We start from the raw sequence: 20960 nt of genomic DNA, 5'->3' as shown, positions 1-20960 counted from the left end.
CGTTTTTCAAAGACTGTATTCGATTTTTAAAACAAACCATAACCTTTATTTTATCGATAAAGGTTTAAAAATATTACGACGATTATCAAATAATGATAATCTAAAATATAGCGTTTTCACACGATTATTACATAATAGTGTATAATAATATTACACATCAATTTAAGTCTTCGAATGCAGTTTTTAAACAATATTATACAAGCATGCTGACTCCAACTCTTGTCCATAAATTAGCATGTAACAGCGGAAGCTCTTAATAATCACCTGAGAATAAACATGCTTTAAACGTCAACAAAAATGTTGGTGAGTTATAGGTTTAACCTATATATTTATCAAATCGTAATAATAGACCACAAGATTTCATATTTCCATTTCTCATAAACAGCATGCAATCTGCATAAAAATCATTCATATAATGAACACCTGGTAACCGACCTTAACAGGATGCATATAGAATATCCCCATCATTCCGGGAATCTCATCGGACATGATAAATCGAAGTACTAAAGCATCCGTAACTCGGATGAGGCTTGTTGGACCAAATAGATCTATCTTTAGGATTCGCGTCAATTGGTGGCAATTATAATAAACACCAATTCTTAGGCTACCAAGCTAAAAGGGGCATATTCGGTTCGATAATTCAACATAGAATGTAATTTTGATCACTTGTGTCTATTTTGTAAAACATTTATAAAACTGCATGTATTCTCATCCCAAAAATAATAGATTTTAAAAGTGGGACTATAACTCACTTTCACAGATTTTTTACTTCGTCGGGAAGTAAGACTTGGCCACTGGTCGATTCACGAACCTATAACAAATATGTACATATATATCAAAGTATGTTCAAAATATATTTACAACATTTTTAATACATTTTAATGTTTTAAGTTTATTAAGTCAGTTGTCCTCGTTAGTAACCTACAACTAGTTGTCCACAGTTAGATGTACAAAAATAAATTGATATAAATTATCTTGAATCAATCCACGACCCAGTGTATACACGTCTCAGGCTAGATCACAACTCGAAGTATATATATTTTTGGAATTAACCTCAACCCTGTATAGCTAGCTCAATCATTACTGCATATAGAGTGTCTATGATTGTTCCAAATAATATATATACATGGGTCGATATGATATGTCAAAACATTTGCATACGTGTCTATGGTATCCCAAGATTACATAATATATTAGAATACATGTATAATACAATATAAGTTAGCTAGGATATGATTTGTATAGATTTGTTACAAATTTCACGTAGCTACAACAAGCAAAATTATCCAATCTTGTTTTACCCATAACTTCTTCTTTTTAAATCCGTTTTGAGTGATTCAAGTTGCTATGGTTTTATATTGAACTTAAGTTTATGAATCTAAACAGAAAAAGTATAAGTTTATAGTCAGAAATACAGGTTACAAGTCATTTTTGTAAAGGTAGTCATTTCAATCGAAAGAACGACGTCTAGATGATCATTTTGGAAAACATACTTCCACTTTGAGTTTAACCATGATTTTTGGATATAGTTTCATGTTCATAAGAAAAATCATTTTCACAGAAGAACAACTTTTAAATCAAAGTTTATCATAGTTTTTAATTAGCTAACCCAAAACAGCCCGCGGTGTTACTACGACGGCGTATATCTGGTTTTACGGTGTTTTTCGTGTTTTCAGGTTTTAAATCATTAAGTTAGCATATCATATAGATATAGAACATGTGTTTAGTTGATTTTAAAAGTCAAGTTAGAAGGATTAACTTTATTTGCGAACAAGTTTAGAATTAACTAAACTATGTTCTAGTGATTACAAGTTTAAATCTTATAAGATAGTTATATATATATATATATATATATATATATATATATATATATATATATATATATATATATATATATATATATATATATATATATATATATATATATATATATATATATATGAATCGAATGATGTTATGAACATCATTACTCCCTCAAGTTTAGTAGGTAAACTTACTAAAAGTACAAAAAATTGATCTAGCTTCAAAGGATTCTTGGATGGCTTGAAAGTTCTTGAAGTAGAATCATGACACGAAAACAAGTTCAAGTAAGATTTCCACTCGAAATAAGATAGTTATAGTTATAGAAATTGAATTAAAGTTTGAATATGAGTATTACCTTGTATTAGAAAGATATCTTACTATAAATAAGAAAGATTTCTTGAGCTTAGATGATTACTTGGATTGTATTAGAAAGCTTGGAAGTAATCTTGCAAACTTGATAGTATTCTTGATTTTATGAAACTAGAACTTATAGAATTTATGAAGAACACTTAGAACATGAAGATAGAACTTGAGAGAGATCAATTAGATGAAGAAAATTGAAGAATGAAAGTGTTTGTAGGTGTTTTTGGTCGTTGGTATATGGATTAGATATAAAGGATGTGTAAGTTTGTTTTCATGTAAATAATTCATGAATGATTTATAATATTTTTTGTAATTTTGGGAGATATTTCATGCTAGTTGCCAAATGATGGTTCCCACATGTTTAATGACTCACATGGGCTGCTAAGGAGCTGATGATTGAGTATATATACCAATAGTATATACATCTTAGAAGCTGTGTATTGTACGAGTACGAATACATGTGCATATTAGTAGAATTGTTGATGAAAATGAATGAGGATGTAATTGTAAGAATTTTTGCTAAGTAGAAGTACTTTGATATGTGTCTTGAAGTCTTTCAAAAGTGTACTAATACATATTAATACACTACATGTATATACATTTTAACTGAGTCGTTAAGTCACCGTTAGTCGTTACATGTAAGTGTTGTTTTGAAACCTTTAAGTTAACGATCTTGGTAAATGTAATTAATCCATTGTTATAATACTTAAATAAGATGTTAAATTGTTATGTTATCATAATAACATGGTGTATAAATATATCTTAACATCATATATATATGTTAAAATACTATTACAACGATAATCGTTACATATATGTTTCGTTTCAAAATCCTTAAGTTAGTAGTCTTGTTTTTACATATGTAGTTCATTGTTAACAAACTTAATGATTTACTTAATTATAATTTTACCATGTTAAATATAGTGTAACAATATCTTAATATGATACATATGTATTTAGTAAGACGTTGTTATAACGATAATCGTTATATATATCATTTTCGAGTTTCTTAAATCAATAATCTCATTTGTTTGTATATAACTCATTGTTAACATATTTACGGAGATACTTACTTATCATAATCTCATATTAACCATATATATATATATATCCATTTATATAACACCATGTAGTTTTTACAAGTTTTTAACGTTCGTGAATCGCCAGTCAACTTGGGTGGTCAATTGTCTATATGAAACTCATTTCAAATAATCAAGTCTCAACAAGTTTGATTGCTCATCATGTTGGAAACATTTAATCATGTAAATATCAATATCATTTAATATATAAACATGGAAAAGTTCGGGTCACTACAGTACCTACCCGTTAAATAAATTTCGTCCCGAAATTTTAAGCTGTTGAAGGTGTTGACGAATCTTCTGGAAATAGGTGCGGGTATTTCTTCTTCATCTGATCTTCACGCTCCCAGGTGAACTCGGGTCCTCTACGGGCATTCCATCAAACCTTAATAATTGGTATCTTGTTTTGCTTAAGTCTTTTAACCTCACGATCTATTATTTCGACGGGTTCTTCGATGAATTGAAGTTTTTCGTTGATTTGGATTTCGTCTAACGGAATAGTGAGATCTTCTTTAGCAAAACGTTTCTTAAAATTTGAGACATGGAAGGTGTTATGTACAGCCGCGAGTTGTTGAGGTAACTCAAGTCGGTAAGCTACTGGTCCGACACGATCAATAATCTTGAATGGTCCAATATACCTTGGATTTAATTTCCCTCGTTTACCAAATCGAACAACGCCTTTCCAAGGTGCAACTTTAAGCATGACCATCTCTCCAATTTCAAATTCTATATCTTTTCTTTTAATGTCAGCGTAGCTCTTTTGTCGACTTTGGGCGGTTTTCAACCGTTGTTGAATTTGAATGATCTTCTCGGTAGTTTCTTGTATTATCTTCGGGCCCGTAATTTGTCTATCCCCCACTTCACTCCAATAAATCGGAAACCTACACTTTCTACCATAAAGCACTTCAAATGGCGCCATCTCAATGCCTGAATGGTAACTGTTGTTGTAGGAAAATTCTGCTAACGATAGATGTCGATCCCAAGTGTTTCCGAAATCAATAACACATGCTCGTAGCATGTCTTCAAGCGTTTGTATTGTAGTGACCCGAACTTTTCCATGTTTATATATATATTAAATGAAATTGTTATTTACATGATTAAGTGTTTCCCACATGTTAAGCAATCAAACTTGTTAAGACTTGATTAATTGAAATAGGTTTCATATAGACAATTGACCACCCAAGTTGACCGGCGATTCACGAACGTTAAAACTTGTAAAAACTATATGATGACATATATATGGATATATATATAGTTAATATGATATTATGATAAGTAAACATATCATTAAGTATATTAACAATGAACTACATATGTAAAAACAAGACTACTAACTTAATGATTTTGAAACGAGACATATATGTAACGATTATCGTTGTAACGACATTTAATGTATATATATCATATTAAGATATATTAATAAATCATGATATCATGATAATGTAATAATTTAACATCTCATTTGATTTAATAAACAATGAGTTAACAACATTTAACAAGATCGTTAACCTAAAGGTTTCAAAACAACACTTACATGTAACGACTAACGATGACTTAACGACTCAGTTAAAATGTATATACATGTAGTGTTTTAATATGTATTCATACACTTTTGAAAGACTTCAAGACACTTATCAAAATACTTCTACTTAACAAAAATGCTTACAATTACATCCTCGTTCAGTTTCATCAACAATTCTACTCGTATGCACCCGTATTCGTACTCGTACAATACACAGCTTTTAGATGTATGTACTATTGGTATATACACTCCAATGATCAGCTCTTAGCAGCCTATGTGAGTCACCTAACACATGTGGGAACCATCATTTGGCAACTAGCATGAAATATCTCATAAAATTACAAAAATATGAGTAATCATTCATGACTTATTAACATGAAAACAAAATTACATATCCTTTATATCTAATCCATACACCAACGACCAAAAACACCTACAAATACTTTAATTCTTCAATTTTCTTCATCTAATTGATCTCTCTCAAGTTCTATCTTCAAGTTCTAAGTGTTCTTCATAAATTCTACAAGTTCTAGTTTCATAAAATCAAGAATACTTCCAAGTTTGCTAGCTTACTTCCAATCTTGTAGAGTGATCATCCAACCTCAAGAAATCTTTATTATTTACAGTAAGATGTCTTTCTAATACAAGGTAATACTCATATTCAAACTTTGATTCAATTTCTATAACTATAACAATCTTATTTCGAGTGGAAATCTTACTTGAACTTGTTTTCGTGTCATGATTCTGCTTCAAGAACTTTCAAGCCATCCAAGGATCCTTTGAAGCTAGATCCATTTTTCTCATTTCCAGTAGCTTTATCCAGAAAACTTGAGGTAGTAATGATGTTCATAACATCATTCGATTCATACATATAAAGCTATCTTATTCGAAGGTTTAAACTTGTAATCACTAGAACATAGTTTAGTTAATTCTAAACTTGTTCGCAAACAAAAGTTAATCCTTCTAACTTGACTTTTAAAATCAACTAAACACATGTTCTATATCTATATGATATGCTAACTTAATGATTTAAAACCTGGAAACACGAAGAACACTATAAAACCGGACATACGCCGTCGTAGTAACACCGCGGGCTGTTTTGGGTTAGTTAATTAAAAACTATGATAAACTTTGATTTAAAAGTTGTTCTTTTGGAAAAATGATTTTTCTTATGAACATGAAACTATATCCAAAAATCATGATTAAACTCAAAGTGGAAGTATGTTTTCTAAAATGGTCATCTAGACGTCGTTCTTTTGACTGAAATTACTACCTTTACAAAAACGACTTGTAACTTATATTTCCGACTATAAACCTATACTTTTTCTGTTTAGATTCATAAAATAGAGTTCAATATGAAACCATAGCAATTTGATTCACTCAAAACGGATTTAAAATGAAGAAGTTATGGGTAAAACAAGATTGGATAATTTTTCTTGTTGTAGCAACGTGAAAATTGGTAACAAATCTATATTAATCATATCCTAGCTAACTTATATTGTATTATACATGTATTCTAATATATTATGTAATCTTGGGATACCATAGACACGTATACAAATGTTTTGACATATCATATCGACCCATGTGTATATATTATTTGGAACAACCATAGACACTCTATATGCAGTAATGTGGGAGTTAGCTATACAGGGTTGAGGTTGATTCCAAAAATATATATACTTTGAGTTGTGATATAGCCTGAGACGTGTATACACTGGGTCGTGGATTGATTCAAGATAATATATATCAATTTTTTTCTGTACATCTAACGTTGGACAACTAGTTGTTGGTTACTAATGAGGACAGCTGACTTAATAAACTTAAAATATCAAAATGTATTAAAAGTGTTGTAAATATATTTTGAATATACTTTGATATATATGTACATATTTGTTATAGGTTCGTGAATTGACCAGTGGCCAAGTCTTACTTCCCGACGAAGTAAAAATCTGTGAAAGTGAGTTATAGTCCCACTTTTAAAATCTAATATTTTTGGGATGAGAATACATGCAGGTTTTATAAATGATTTACAAAATAGACACAAGTACGTGAAACTACATTCTATGGTTGAATTATCGAAATCGAATATGTCCCTTTTTATTAAGTCTGGTAATCTAAGAATTAGGGAACAGACACCCTAATTGACGCGAATCCTAAAGATAGATCTATTGGGCCCAACAAGCCCCATCCAAAGTACCGGATGCTTTAGTACTTCAAAATTTATATCATATCCGAAGGGTGTCCCGGAATGATGGGGATATTCTTATATATGCATCTTGTTAATGTCGGTTACCAGGTGTTCACCATATGAATGATTTTTATCTCTATGTATGGGATGTGTATTGAAATATGAAATCTTGTGGTCTATTGTTACGATTTGATATATATATATATATATATATATATATATAGATATATATATATATAGGTTAAACCTATAACTCACCAACATTTTTGTTGACGTTTAAAGCATGTTTATTCTCAGGTGAATACTAAGAGCATCCGCTGTTGCATACTAAAATAAGGACAAGATTTGGAGTCCATGTTTGTATGATATTGTGTAAAAACTGCATTTAAGAAACATATGTCGATGTAATATATTTCTATTGTAAACCATTATGTAATGGTCGTGTGTAAACAGTATATTTTAGATTATCATTATTTGATAATCTTAGTAATGCTTTTGAAACCTTTATTGATAAAATAAAGGTTATGGTTGTTTTAAAAATGAATGCAGTCTTTGAAAAACGTCTCATATAGAGGTCAAAACCTCGCAACGAAATCAATTAATATGGAACGTTTATAATCAATATGAACGGGATATTTCAGTTGGTATCCGAGCGTTGGTCTTAGAGAACCAGAATTTTGCATTAGTGTGTCTTATCGAGTTTGTTAGGATGCATTAGTGAGTCTGGACTTCGACCGTGTTTACTTGAAAAATGATTGCTTAACAAATTTTGTTGGAAACTATATATTTTTAACATGTGAATATTATGTGATATATTTTTCTCTTAACGTGTTTCATATTATATGATAGATGTCTACCTCTAAAACAAGTCCTATTGACTCACCTAATAATAATGAAGAGTCAAATGTCAATTGGAATAATTCGTGGACTGATTCACAAGTTCCCGAAGAGGAACCGGAAGAAGAGTCGGAACGGAAAGAAGAATCGGAACCGGAAGAAGAATCGGAACCGGAAGAAGAAATAGAACCAGTGGGGGAAATAATAAAACGGTTAAGTAGAAGAAAATCCTCAACCAACCGACCAAAGTTAATTATGGTCAATGGTGTTTCCGCCAAGGAAGCAAAGTATTGGGAGGATTACCAATTCTTCGATGAATCGGATCCCGACAAGGATTCGGATGATGTTATAGGAATTACCCCAACACAATTTAATAAATAAAAAGAGAACAATAAGGGAAAGGGCATAAAAATAGAGAAATTTGATTCCAAACCCGATGAACTTTATATGTATCGTCAACACCCGTATTTCTTAAGTTGTGACAATAACCCGGGAACCTCTAAACCACCAGATTTTTCTAAACCAATGTGGAAAACGACGGCTCGTATTAGGAGAACATCATATATCCCTAGAAACTTGGCAAAACGAACCAAAACCGAAGAAGAAGAAATGAGCGAGTCGGAATAAGATAGTTGTATTCGTGTGGTGTAATATATGAAATATAGTGTGCTTATGCTTTATGATATATGTAAAAATTGCTTGTATTAATAAGTATTTTTTTATGAATCTAACTCTTGTCTATTTTACAGTTTAAAAACACAAAATGGATAGACAACCCAATATTTTAAGAGACCTACCCGGAGACATGATTGATGAAATCTTGTCTAGAGTCGGTCAGAATTCATCGGCACAACTATTTAAGGCGAGATCAGTTTGTAAGACATTCGAAGAACGTTCCAAGAATGCCTTGGTTTATAAAAGGCTTTCGTTCGAAAGATAGGGGATATCACATTGGGAAATCCATAAGTTACGATGTGTTTACTTTGACGCATATATTGCGGGGAACCCAAATGCTATTTTACGCAACGGGTTAAGAAATTATTTTGACTCAATATATCCGAATATAGGACTTCGTGATTTAGAAAAAGCGGCTAATATGCAACATAAAGAAGCATGTTATGCTTACGGGTTAGTAATGTTCGCTTCTCACCAAAGTGAGAACAAGAACATCGGGCTACAACTATTAAACAAAACATTCCCACAAGTGACGGAGTCAGTAATTGGGGTAAGAAATGAGGTTTTTAGATTGTTACAGGATTATTGGACATTACGTAACCCTCGTCCCTTTGACGACGTTACAACACGCTGTGTTATCAACGGCCATAGTTATGTTCCACAAGACCAAGGATGGGAAGTAGTCCTAGTAAAACCAGAATGCATGACTTGTTTCTGGACGTATGAATTACGTGTCTTTATTGCCTTTACTGAACGACTTGTGTATTAGCTAGAATTATCTTCACAACTATCTTGTATCAAATTTATTGTGTGCTATATTTCATGCTATATGTAAAATAAGCGGTATTGTAAGTTTGTAAAATATTGTGTAAAAGTTTGAACGCGAAATATTATTATTATAATCAGTTTTTCATATAGAATTGTAGTAGTTGAATTGTATATTAGCTACTAAGTATGAACTTAACGGGTAGGTACTACCCGAATTTAAACTTATAAAACGCTAATATGAAGAAAAAGCTTTTATAAATGAGTTCATATTATGCTACGAGATACTATTGACTACTCTTAATATTCTGTATGATTAACTTGTTTCATTTAACTATTTGAAGGAAATGGCACCGACTACTCGACAAACCATGAATATGAGCAAAGAGGAATTTCGTACCTTTCTTGCTGCAAACATAGCCGCAGTACAGGCTGCGCTACATACCAACAATAACTCCGAATCTAGCAATGCAGCTAACGGCGCAAGAAATTGTGTAGGATGCACCTACAAAGAATTCACTACCTGCAAACCTTTGGAATTTGATGGAACCGAAGGACCGATCGGATTGAAACGGTGGACCGAGAAGGTCAAATCGGTGTTTGCCATAAGTAAGTGTACTGAAGAGGACAAAGTGAAGTACGCTACGCATACCTTCACAGGTACTGCGTTAATATAGTGGAATACCTATCTAGAGCAAGTGGGACAAGATGATGCTTACGCACTACCGTGGTCAGCATTCAAGCACTTGATGAATGAGAAGTACCGTCCCAGAACCGAGGTCAATAAGCTCAAGATAGAACTTAGAGGGTTACGAACCCAAGGATTTGATATTACCACGTACGAAAGACAATTCACAGAATTGTGCCTATTGTGTCCGAGAGCGTTCGAAGATGAGGAAGAGAAGATCGACGCGTTTGTGAAAGGATTACCGAAAAGAATCCAAGAAGATATAAGTTCACACGAGCCCGCCTCCATACAACAGGCATGTAGAATGGCTCACAAACTAGTGAACCAGATTGAGGAAAGAATTAAAGAATAGACGGCTGAAGAGGCCAATGTGAAGCAAGTCAAAAGAAAGTGGGAGGAAAAAGGTGATAAGAATCACCAATACAACAGCAACAGCAATTACAACAATAATCGCAACAACTATCCCAACAATCGCAACATCAATCGCAACTACAACAAATGGCCCAACAACAACAACAACAACTACAACAATCATCCCAATAACAATAACAACCGCAACAACAACAACAATCAGAAGCAGCTATGCCAAAGGTGTGAAAAGTATCACTCGGGGTTCTGCACCAAATTTTGCAACAAGTGTAAAAGAAATGGTCATAGCGTGGCGAAGTGTGAGGTCTACGGACCAGGGGTTAATAGAACGAAAGGAACAAATGGTGTCGGAACGAGTAATGGCAGAGCAAGTAGTGTCAGAGCAAGTTATGCCAATGTAGTTTGTTATAAATATGGAAAACCAGGCCACATTATTAGAAATTGCCCGAACCAGGAGAACACGAATGGATAAGGCCGCGGAAGAGTTTTCAATATTAATGCGGCAGAGGCACAGGAAGACCCGAAGCTTGTTACGGGTACGTTTCTTATTAATAATAAATCTGATTACGTTTTATTTGATTCGGGTGCGGATAGAAGCTATATGAGTAGAGATTTTTGTGCTAAATTAAGTTATCCATTGACGCCGTTGGATAGTAAATTTTTACTCGAATTAGCAAACGGTAAATTAATTTCAGCAGATTATATATGCCGGAATCGAGAAATTAAACTGGGTAGCGAAATATTTAAGATTGATTTGATACCAGTAGAGTTAGGGAGTTTTGATGTAATAGTTGGTATGGACTGGCTGAAGAAGGTGAAAGCAGAGATCGTATGTTATAAAAATACAATTCGCATTGTACGAGAAGAAGGAGAACCCTTAATGGTGTACGGAGAAAAGGGCAACACGAAGCTACATCTTATTAGTAATTTGAAGGCACAAAAACTGATAAGAAGAGGTTGCTATGCTGTTCTAGCACACGTCGAGAAAGTACAAACTGAAGAAAAGAGCATCAATGATGTTTCCGTCGCAAAAGAATTTCCCGATGTATTTCCGAAAGAATTACCGGGACTACCTCCACATCGATATGTTGAATTTCAAATAGATCTTGTACCAGGAGCTACACCAATAGCTCGTGCTCCTTATAGACTCGCACCCAGTGAGATGAAAGAACTGCAGAGCCAACTGCAAGAACTATTAGAACGTGGTTTCATTCGACCAAGCACATCACCAAGGGGAGCTCCTGTTTTGTTTGTCAAGAAGAAGGATGGTACATTTAGGTTGTGTATTGACTACAGAGAGTTGAACAAACTTACCATCAAAAACTGTTATCCACTGCCGAGAATTGACGACTTATTTGATCAACTACAAGGCTCGTCGGTTTATTCGAAGATCGATTTACGTTCTGGATATCATCAAATGCGAGTAAAGGAGGATGATATTCCAAAAACTGCTTTTAGGACGCGTTATGGTCATTACGAGTTTATGGTTATGCCGTTTGGATTGACTAATGCACCAGCTGTGTTCATGGACCTTATGAACCGAGTGTGTGGGCCATATCTTGACAAGTTTGTCATTGTTTTCATCGATGACATACTTATTTACTCAAAGAATGATCAAGAGCAGGAAGAACATTGAGAAAAGTGCTAGAAGTATTGAGGAAAAAAAAAACTGTACGCTAAGTTTTCAAAGTGTGCATTTTGGTTGGAAGAAGTTCAATTCCTCGGTCACATAGTGAACAAAGAAGGTATCCAGGTGGACCCGCAAAGATCGAAACCGTTGAAAAGTGGGAAACCCCAAAAACTCCGAAGCATATACGTCAATTTTTAGGATTGGCTGGTTACTACAGAAGATTCATCCAAGATTTCTCCAAAATAGCAAAACCCTTGACTGCATTAACGCATAAAGGGAAGAAATTTGAATGGAAGGATGAACAAGAGAAGGCGTTTCAATTATTGAAGAAAAAGCTAACTACGGCACCTATATTGTCATTGCCTGAAGGGAATAATGATTTTGTGATTTATTGTGATGCATCAAAGCAAGGTCTCGGTTGTGTATTAATGCAACGAACGAAGGTGATTGCTTATGCGTCTAGACAATTAAAGATTCACGAACAAAATTATACGACGCATGATTTGGAATTAGGCGCGGTTGTTTTTGCATTAAAGACTTGGAGGCACTACTTATATGGGGTCAAAAGTATTATATATACCGACCACAAAAGTCTTCAACACATATTTAATCAGAAACAACTGAATATGAGGCAGCGTAGGTGGATTGAATTGTTGAATGATTACGACTTTGAGATTCGTTACCACCCGGGGAAGGCAAATGTGGTAGCCGACGCCTTGAGCAGAAAGGACAGAGAACCCATTCGAGTAAAATCTATGAATATAATGATTCACACTAACCTTACTACTCAAATAAAGGAGGCGCAACAAGGAGTTTTAAAAGAGGGAAATTTAAAGGATGAAATACCCAAAGGATCGGAGAAGCATCTTAATATTCGGGAAAACGGAACCCGGTATAGGGCTAAAAGAATTTGGGTACCAAAATTTGGAGATATGAGAGAAATGGTACTTAGAGAAGCTCATAAAACCAGATACTCAATACATCCTGGAACGGGGAAGATGTACAAAGATCTCAAGAAATATTTTTGGTGGCCGGGTATGAAAGTCGATGTTGCTAAATACATAGGAGAATGTTTGATGTGTTCTAAGGTCAAAGCGGAGCATCAGAAACCATCAGGTCTACTTCAATAACCCGAAATCCCGGAATGGAAATGGGAAAACATTACCATAGATTTCATCACTAAATTGTCAAAGACTGCAAGTGGTTTTGATACTATTTGGGTAATAGTTGATCGTCTCACCAAATCAGCACACTTCCTGTCAATAAGAGAAGATGACAAGATGGAGAAGTTAGCACGACTGTATTTGAAGGAAGTCGTCTCCAGACATGGAATACCAATCTCTATTATCTCTGATAGGGATGGCAGATTTATTTCAAGATTCTGGCAGACATTACAGCAAGCATTAGGAACTCGTCTAGACATGAGTACTGCCTATCATCCACAAATTGATGGGCAGAGCGAAAGGACGATACAAATGCTTGAAGACATGCTACGAGCATGTGTTATTGATTTAGGAAACAGTTGGGATCGATATCTACCGTTAGCAGAATTTTCCTACAACAACAGCTATCATTCAAGCATTGAGATGGCGCCGTTTGAAGCACTTTATGGTAGAAAGTGCAGGTCTCCGATTTGTTGGAGTGAAGTGGGGGATAGACAGATTACGGGTCCAGAGATAATACAAGAAACTACCGAGAAGATCATCCAAATTCAACAACGGTTGAAAACCGCCCAAAGTCGACAAAAGAGCTACGCCGATATTAAAAGAAAAGATATAGAATTTGAAATTGGAGAGATGGTCATGCTTAAGGTTGCACCTTGGAAAGGTGTTGTTCGATTTGGTAAACGAGGGAAATTAAATCCAAGGTATATTGGACCATTCAAGATTATTGATCGTGTCGGACCAGTAGCTTACCGACTTGAGTTACCTCAACAGCTCACGGCTGTACATAACACTTTCCACGTCTCGAATTTGAAGAAATGTTTTGCTAAAGAAGATCTCACTATTCCGTTAGATGAAATCCAAATCAACGAAAAACTTCAATTCATTGAAGAACCCGTCGAAATAATGGATCGTGAGGTTAAAAGACTTAAGAAAAACAAGATACCAATTGTTAAGATTCGATGGAATGCTCGTAGAGGACCCGAGTTCACCTGGGAACGAGAAGATCAGATGAAGAAGAAATACCCGCATTTATTTCCAGAAGATACGTCAACACCTCCAACTGCTTAAAATTTCGGGACGAAATTTATTTAACGGGTAGGTACTGTAGTGACCCGAACTTTTCCATGTTTATATATATATATATATATATTAAATAAAATTGTTATTTACATGATTAAGTGTTTCCAACATGTTAAGAAATCAAACTCATTAAGACTTGATTAATTGAAATAAGTTTCATATAGACAATTGACCACCCAAGTTGACCGGCGATTCACGAACGTTAAAACTTGTAAAAACTATATGATGACATATATATGGATATATATATATATATATATATATATATATATATATATATATATATATATATATATATATATATATATATATATATATATATATATATATATATATATATATATATATAGTTAACATGATATTATGATAAGTAAACATATCATTAAGTATATTAGCAATGAACTACCTATGTAAAAACAAGACTACTAACTTAATGATTTTGAAACGAGACATATATGTAACGATTATCGTTGTAACGACATTTAATGTATATATATCATATTAAGATATATTAATAAATCATGATATCATGATAATGTAATAATTTAACATCTCATTTGATTTAATAAACAATGGGTTAACAACATTTAACAAGATCGTTAACCTAAAGGTTTCAAAACAACACTTACATGTAACGACTAACGATGACTTAACGACTCAGTTAAAATGTATATACATGTAGTGTTTTAATATGTATTCATACACTTTTGAAAGACTTCAAGACACTTATCAAAATACTTCTACTTAACAAAAATGCTTAGAATTACATCCTCGTTCAGTTTCATCAACAATTCTACTCGTATGCACCCGTATTCGTACTCGTACAATACACAGCTTTTAGATGTATGTACTATTGGTATATATACTCCAATGATCAGCTCTTAGCAGCCCATGTAAGTCACCTAACACATGTGGGAACCATCATTTGGCAACTAGCATGAAATATCTCATAAAATTACAAAAATATGAGTAATCATTCATGACTTATTTACATGAAAACAAAATTACATATCCTTTATATCTAATCCATACACCAACGACCAAAAACACCTACAAACACTTTCATTCTTCAATTTTCTTCATCTAATTAATCTCTCTCAAGTTCTATCTTCAAGTTCTAAGTGTTCTTCATAAATTCTACAAGTTCTAGTTTCATAAAATCAAGAATACTTCCAAGTTTGCTAGCTTACTTCCAATCTTGTAGAGTGATCATCCAACCTCAAGAAATCTTTCTTATTTATAGTAAGATATCTTTCTAATACAAGGTAATACTCATATTCAAACTTTAATTCAATTTCTATAACTATAACAATCTTATTTCGAGTGAAAATCTTACTTGAACTTGTTTCCGTGTCATGATTCTGCTTCAAGAACTTTCAAGCCATCCAAGGATCCTTTGAAGCTAGATCCATTTTTCTCATTTCCAGTAACTTTATCCAGAAAACTTGAGGTAGTAATGATGTTCATAACATCATTCGATTCATACATATAAAGCTATCTTATTCGAAGGTTTAAACTTGTAATCACTAGAACATAGTTTAGTTAAATCTAAACTTGTTCGCAAACAAAAGTTAATCCTTCTAACTTGACTTTTAAAATCAACTAAACACATGTTCTATATCTATATGATATGCTAACTTAATGATTTAAAATCTGGAAACACGAAGAACACTGTAAAACCGGACATACGCCGTCGTAGTAACACCGCGGGCTGTTTTGGGTTAGTTAATTAAAAACTATGATAAACTTTGATTTAAAAGTTGTTCTTCTGGGAAAATGATTTTTCTTATGAACATGAAACTATATCCAAAAATCATGATTAAACTCAAAGTGAAAGTATGTTTTCTAAAATGGTCATCTAGACGTCGTTCTTTCGACTGAAATGACTACCTTTACAAAAACGACTTGTAACTTATATTTCCAACTATAAACCTATACATTTTCTGTTTAGATTCATAAAATAGAGTTCAATATGAAACCATAGCAATTTGATTCACTCAAAACGGATTTAAAATGAAGAAGTTATGGGTAAAACAAGATTGGATAATTTTTCTTATTGTAGCAACGTGAAAATTGGTAACAAATCTATATTAATCATATCCTAGCTAACTTATATTGTATTATACATGTATTCTAATATATTATGTAATCTTGGGATACCATAGACACGTATGCAAATGTTTTGACATATCATATCGACCCATGTGTATATATTATTTGGAACAACCATAGACACTCTATATGCAGTAATGTGGGAGTTAGCTATACAGGGTTGAGGTTGATTCCAAATATATATATACTTTGAGTTGTGATCTAGCCTGAGACGTGTATACACTGGGTCGTGGATTGATTCAAGATAATATATATAAATTTTTTTCTGTACATCTAACGTTGGACAACTAGTTGTAGGTTACTAACGAGGACAACTGATTTAATAAACTTAAAACATCAAAATGTATTAAAAGTGTTGTAAATATATTTTGAATATACTTTGATATATATGTACATATTTGTTGTAGGTTCGTGAATCGACCAGTGGCCAAGTCTTACTTCCCGACGAAGTAAAAATCTGTGAAAGTGAGTTATAGTCCCACTTTTAAAATCTAATATTTTTGGGATGAGAATACATGCTGGTTTTTTAAATGATTTACAAAATAGACACAAGTACGTGAAACTACATTCTATGGTTGAATTATCGAAATCGAATATGCCCCTTTTTATTAAGTCTGGTAATCTAAGAATTAGGGAACAGACACCCTAATTGACGCGAATCCTAAAGATAGATCTATTGGGCCCAACAAGCCCCATCCAAAGTACCGGATGCTTTAGTACTTCAAAATTTATATCATATCCGAAGGGTGTCCCGGAATGATGGGGATATTCTTATATATGCATCTTGTTAATGTCGGTTACCATGTGTTCACCATATGAATGATTTTTATCTCTATGTATGGGATGTGTATTGAAATATGAAATCTTGTGGTCTATTGTTACGATTTGATATATATATATATATATATAGGTTAAACCTATAACTCACCAACATTTTTGTTGACGTTTAAAGCATGTTTATTCTCAGGTGAATACTAAGAGCTTCCGCTGTTGCATACTAAAATAAGGACAAGATTTGGAGTCCATGTTTGTATGATATTGTGTAAAAACTGCATTTAAGAAACATATGTCGATGTAATATATTTCTATTGTAAACCATTATGTAATGGTCGTGTGTAAACAGTATATTTTAGATTATCATTATTTGATAATCTACGTAATGCTTTTGAAACCGTTATTGATAAAATAAAGGTTATGGTTGTTTTAAAAATGAATGCAGTTTTTGAAAAACGTCTCATATAGAGGTCAAAACCTCGCAACGAAATCAATTAATATGGAACGTTTATAATCAATATGAATGGGACATTTCATGTATCGTCCTTTCGCTCTGCCCATCAGTTTGTGGATGATAGGCAGTACTCATGTCTAGACGAGTTCCTAATGCTTGCTGTAATGTCTACCAGAATCTTGAAATAAATCTGCCATCCCTATCAGACATAATAGATATTGGTATTCCATGTCTGGAGACGACTTCCTTCAAATACAGTCGTGCTAACTTCTCCATCTTGTCATCTTCTCTTATTGGCAGAAAGTGTACTGATTTGGTGTGACGATCAACTATTACCCAAATAGTATCAAAACCACTTGCAGTCTTTGACAATTTAGTGATGAAATCTATGGTAATGTTTTCCCATTTCCATTCCGGGATTTCGGGTTATTGAAGTAGACCTGATGGTTTCTGATGCTCCGCTTTGACCTTAGAACACGTCAAACATTCTCGTACGTATTTAGCAACATCGACTTTCATACCCGGCCACCAAAAATATTTATTGAGATCTTTGTACATCTTCCCCGTTCCAGGATGTATTGAGTATCTGGTTTTATGAGCTTCTCTAAGTACCATTTCTCTCATATCTCCAAATTTTGGTACCCAAATTCTTTCAGCCCTATACCGGGTTCCGTCTTCTCGAATATTAAGATGCTTCTCTGATCCTTTGGGTATTTCATCCTTTAAGTTTCCCTCTTTTAAAACTCCTTGTTGCGCCTCCTTTATTTGAGTAGTAAGGTTATTGTGAATCATTATATTCATAGCTTTTACTCGAATGGGTTCTCTGTCCTTTCTGCTCAAGGCGCCGACTACCACATTTGCCTTCCCCGGGTGGTAACGAATCTCGAAATTGTAATCATTAAATAACTCAATCCACCTACGCTGCCTCATGTTTAGTTGTTTCTGATTAAATATGTGTTGGAGACTTTTATGATCAGTATATATAATACTTTTGACCCCATATAAGTAGTGCCTCCAAGTCTTTAATGCAAAACAACTGCGCCTAATTCCAAATCATGCGTCCTATAATTCTGCTCGTGAATCTTCAATTGTCTAGACGCATAAGCAATTACCTTCGTTCGTTGCATTAATACACAACCGAGACCTTGCTTTGAGGCGTCACAATATATCACAAAATCATCACTCCCTTCAGGTAATGACAATATAGGTGCCGTAGTTAACTTTTTCTTCAACAATTGAAACGCTTTCTCCTGCTCATCCTTCCATTCAAATTTCTTCCCTTTATGCGTTAATGCAGTCAAGGGTTTTGCTATTTTGGAAAAATCTTGGATGAATCTTCTGTAGTAACCAGCCAATCCTAAAAATTGGCGTATATGTTTCGGAGTTTTCGGAGTTTCCCATTTTTTAACAGTTTCAATCTTCGCCGGATCCACATGAATACCTTCTTTGTTCACTATGTGACCAAGGAATTGAACTTCTTCTAACCAAAATGCACACTTTGAAAATTTAGCGTACATTTTTTCTTTCCTCAACAACTCTAGCACTTTTCTCAAATGTTCTTCGTGCTCTTGATCATTCTTTGAGTAAATAAGTATGTCATCGATGAAAACAATGACAAACTTGTCAAGGTATGGTCCACACACTCGGTTCATGAGGTCCATGAACATAGCTGGTGCGTTAGTCAACCCAAACGACATAACCATAAACTCGTAATGACCGTAACGTGTTCTGAAAGCAGTCTTCAGAATATCATCCTCTTTCACCCGCATTTGATGATATCCGGAATGTAAATCAATCTTCGAATAAACTGAAGAACCTTGTAATTGATCAAATAAGTCGTCGATTCTCGGTAGTGGGTAACGGTTCTTGATGGTAAGTTTGTTCAACTCTCGGTAGTCGATACACAACCTGAATGTATCATCTTTCTTCTTGACAAACAAAACAGGAGCTCCCCATGGTGATGTACTTGGTCGTATGATACCACGTTCTAAAAGTTCTTGTAGTTGGCTTTGGAGTTCCTTCATTTCGCTGGGTGCGAGTCTGTATGGAGCACGAGCTATTGGTGCAGCTCCTGGTACAAGATCTATTTGAAATTCAATAGATCGGTGTGGAGGTAGTCCCGGTAATTCTTTCAGAAATACATCGGGAAATTCTTTTGCAACGGGAACATCATTGATGTTCTTTTCTTCGGTTTGTACTTCTCGACATGTGCTAGCACAGCATAGTAACCTTTTCTTATTAGCTTTTGCGCCTTCAAGTTACTAATAAGGTTTAGCTTCGCGTTGCTCTTTTCTCCGTACACCATTAAGGGTTTTTCTTCTTCTCGTACAATGTGAATTTCATTTTTGTAACATACGATCTCTGCTCTCTCTTTTTTCAACCATTCCATGCCAATTATCACATCAAAGCTCCCTAACTCTACTGGTATCAAATCAATCTTGAACGTTTCGCTAACCAGTTTAATTTCTCGATTCCGACACATTTTATCTGCCGAAATTAATTTACCGTTTGCTAATTCGAGTAAAAATTTATTATTCATAGATGTCAATGGACGACTTAATTTGGCACAAAAATCTTTACTCATAAAGCTTGTATCCGCACCCGAATCAAATAAAACATAAGCAGGTTTTTCATCGATAAGAAACGTACCCGTAACAAGCTCCGGGTCTTCATGCGCTTCTTCCGCATTAATGTTAAAAACTCTCCCACGGCTTTGCCCATTATTATTTCCCTGGTTTGGGAACGTAGTTTTGTAGTGGCCCTTCTTTCGGCATTCGAAATAAATAATGTGGGCAGTATTTGTTCTTTTAGTCACTGGTCCGAATGCTTCACACTTCGCTGTAGCATGACCCTTCCTATTATATTTGTTACATACTACTTCACAAAATTTACCCGGATGATATCCTTCACACCTATAGCATGGAAATTTCTGATTGTTGTTATCATTGTTGTTATTGAGATTGCTATTGGGATTGATGTGGTTGTTATTGTTGTTGGGACGTTTGGTGAAGTTATTGTTGTTGGGACGCTTGTTGTAGTTGTTGTTGGGATTGCGATTGTTGTTGTTGCGATTGATGTTATGGTTGTTGGGATAGTTGTTGCGATTGTGGTTGTGATTGTTGTTGTTGTTGTTGTTGTTGTTGTTGTATTGGTAACTCTTGTTACTGTTTTCCTCCCACTTTCTCTTGACTTGTTTCGTGTTGGCCTCTTCGACCGCCTGTTCTTTAATCCTTCCCTCAATCTGATTTATGAGTTTATGAGCCATTCGACTTGCCTTTTGTATGGAGGCAGGCTCGTGTGAACTCACATCCTCTTGAATCCTTTCTGGTAACCCTTTTACAAATGCGTCAATCTTCTCCTCTTCATCTTCGAACGCTCTTGGACACAATAGACTCAACTTTGTGAATCGTCGTTCGTACGTGGTGATGTCGAAACCTTGCGTTCGTAATCCT

The sequence above is a fragment of the Rutidosis leptorrhynchoides genome, chromosome 3, assembly GCF_046630445.1.
Source record: "Rutidosis leptorrhynchoides isolate AG116_Rl617_1_P2 chromosome 3, CSIRO_AGI_Rlap_v1, whole genome shotgun sequence".
In the NCBI taxonomy this organism is placed as follows: Eukaryota; Viridiplantae; Streptophyta; class Magnoliopsida; order Asterales; family Asteraceae; genus Rutidosis; species Rutidosis leptorrhynchoides.
Note: the sequence above shows the minus strand (reverse complement) of the source record.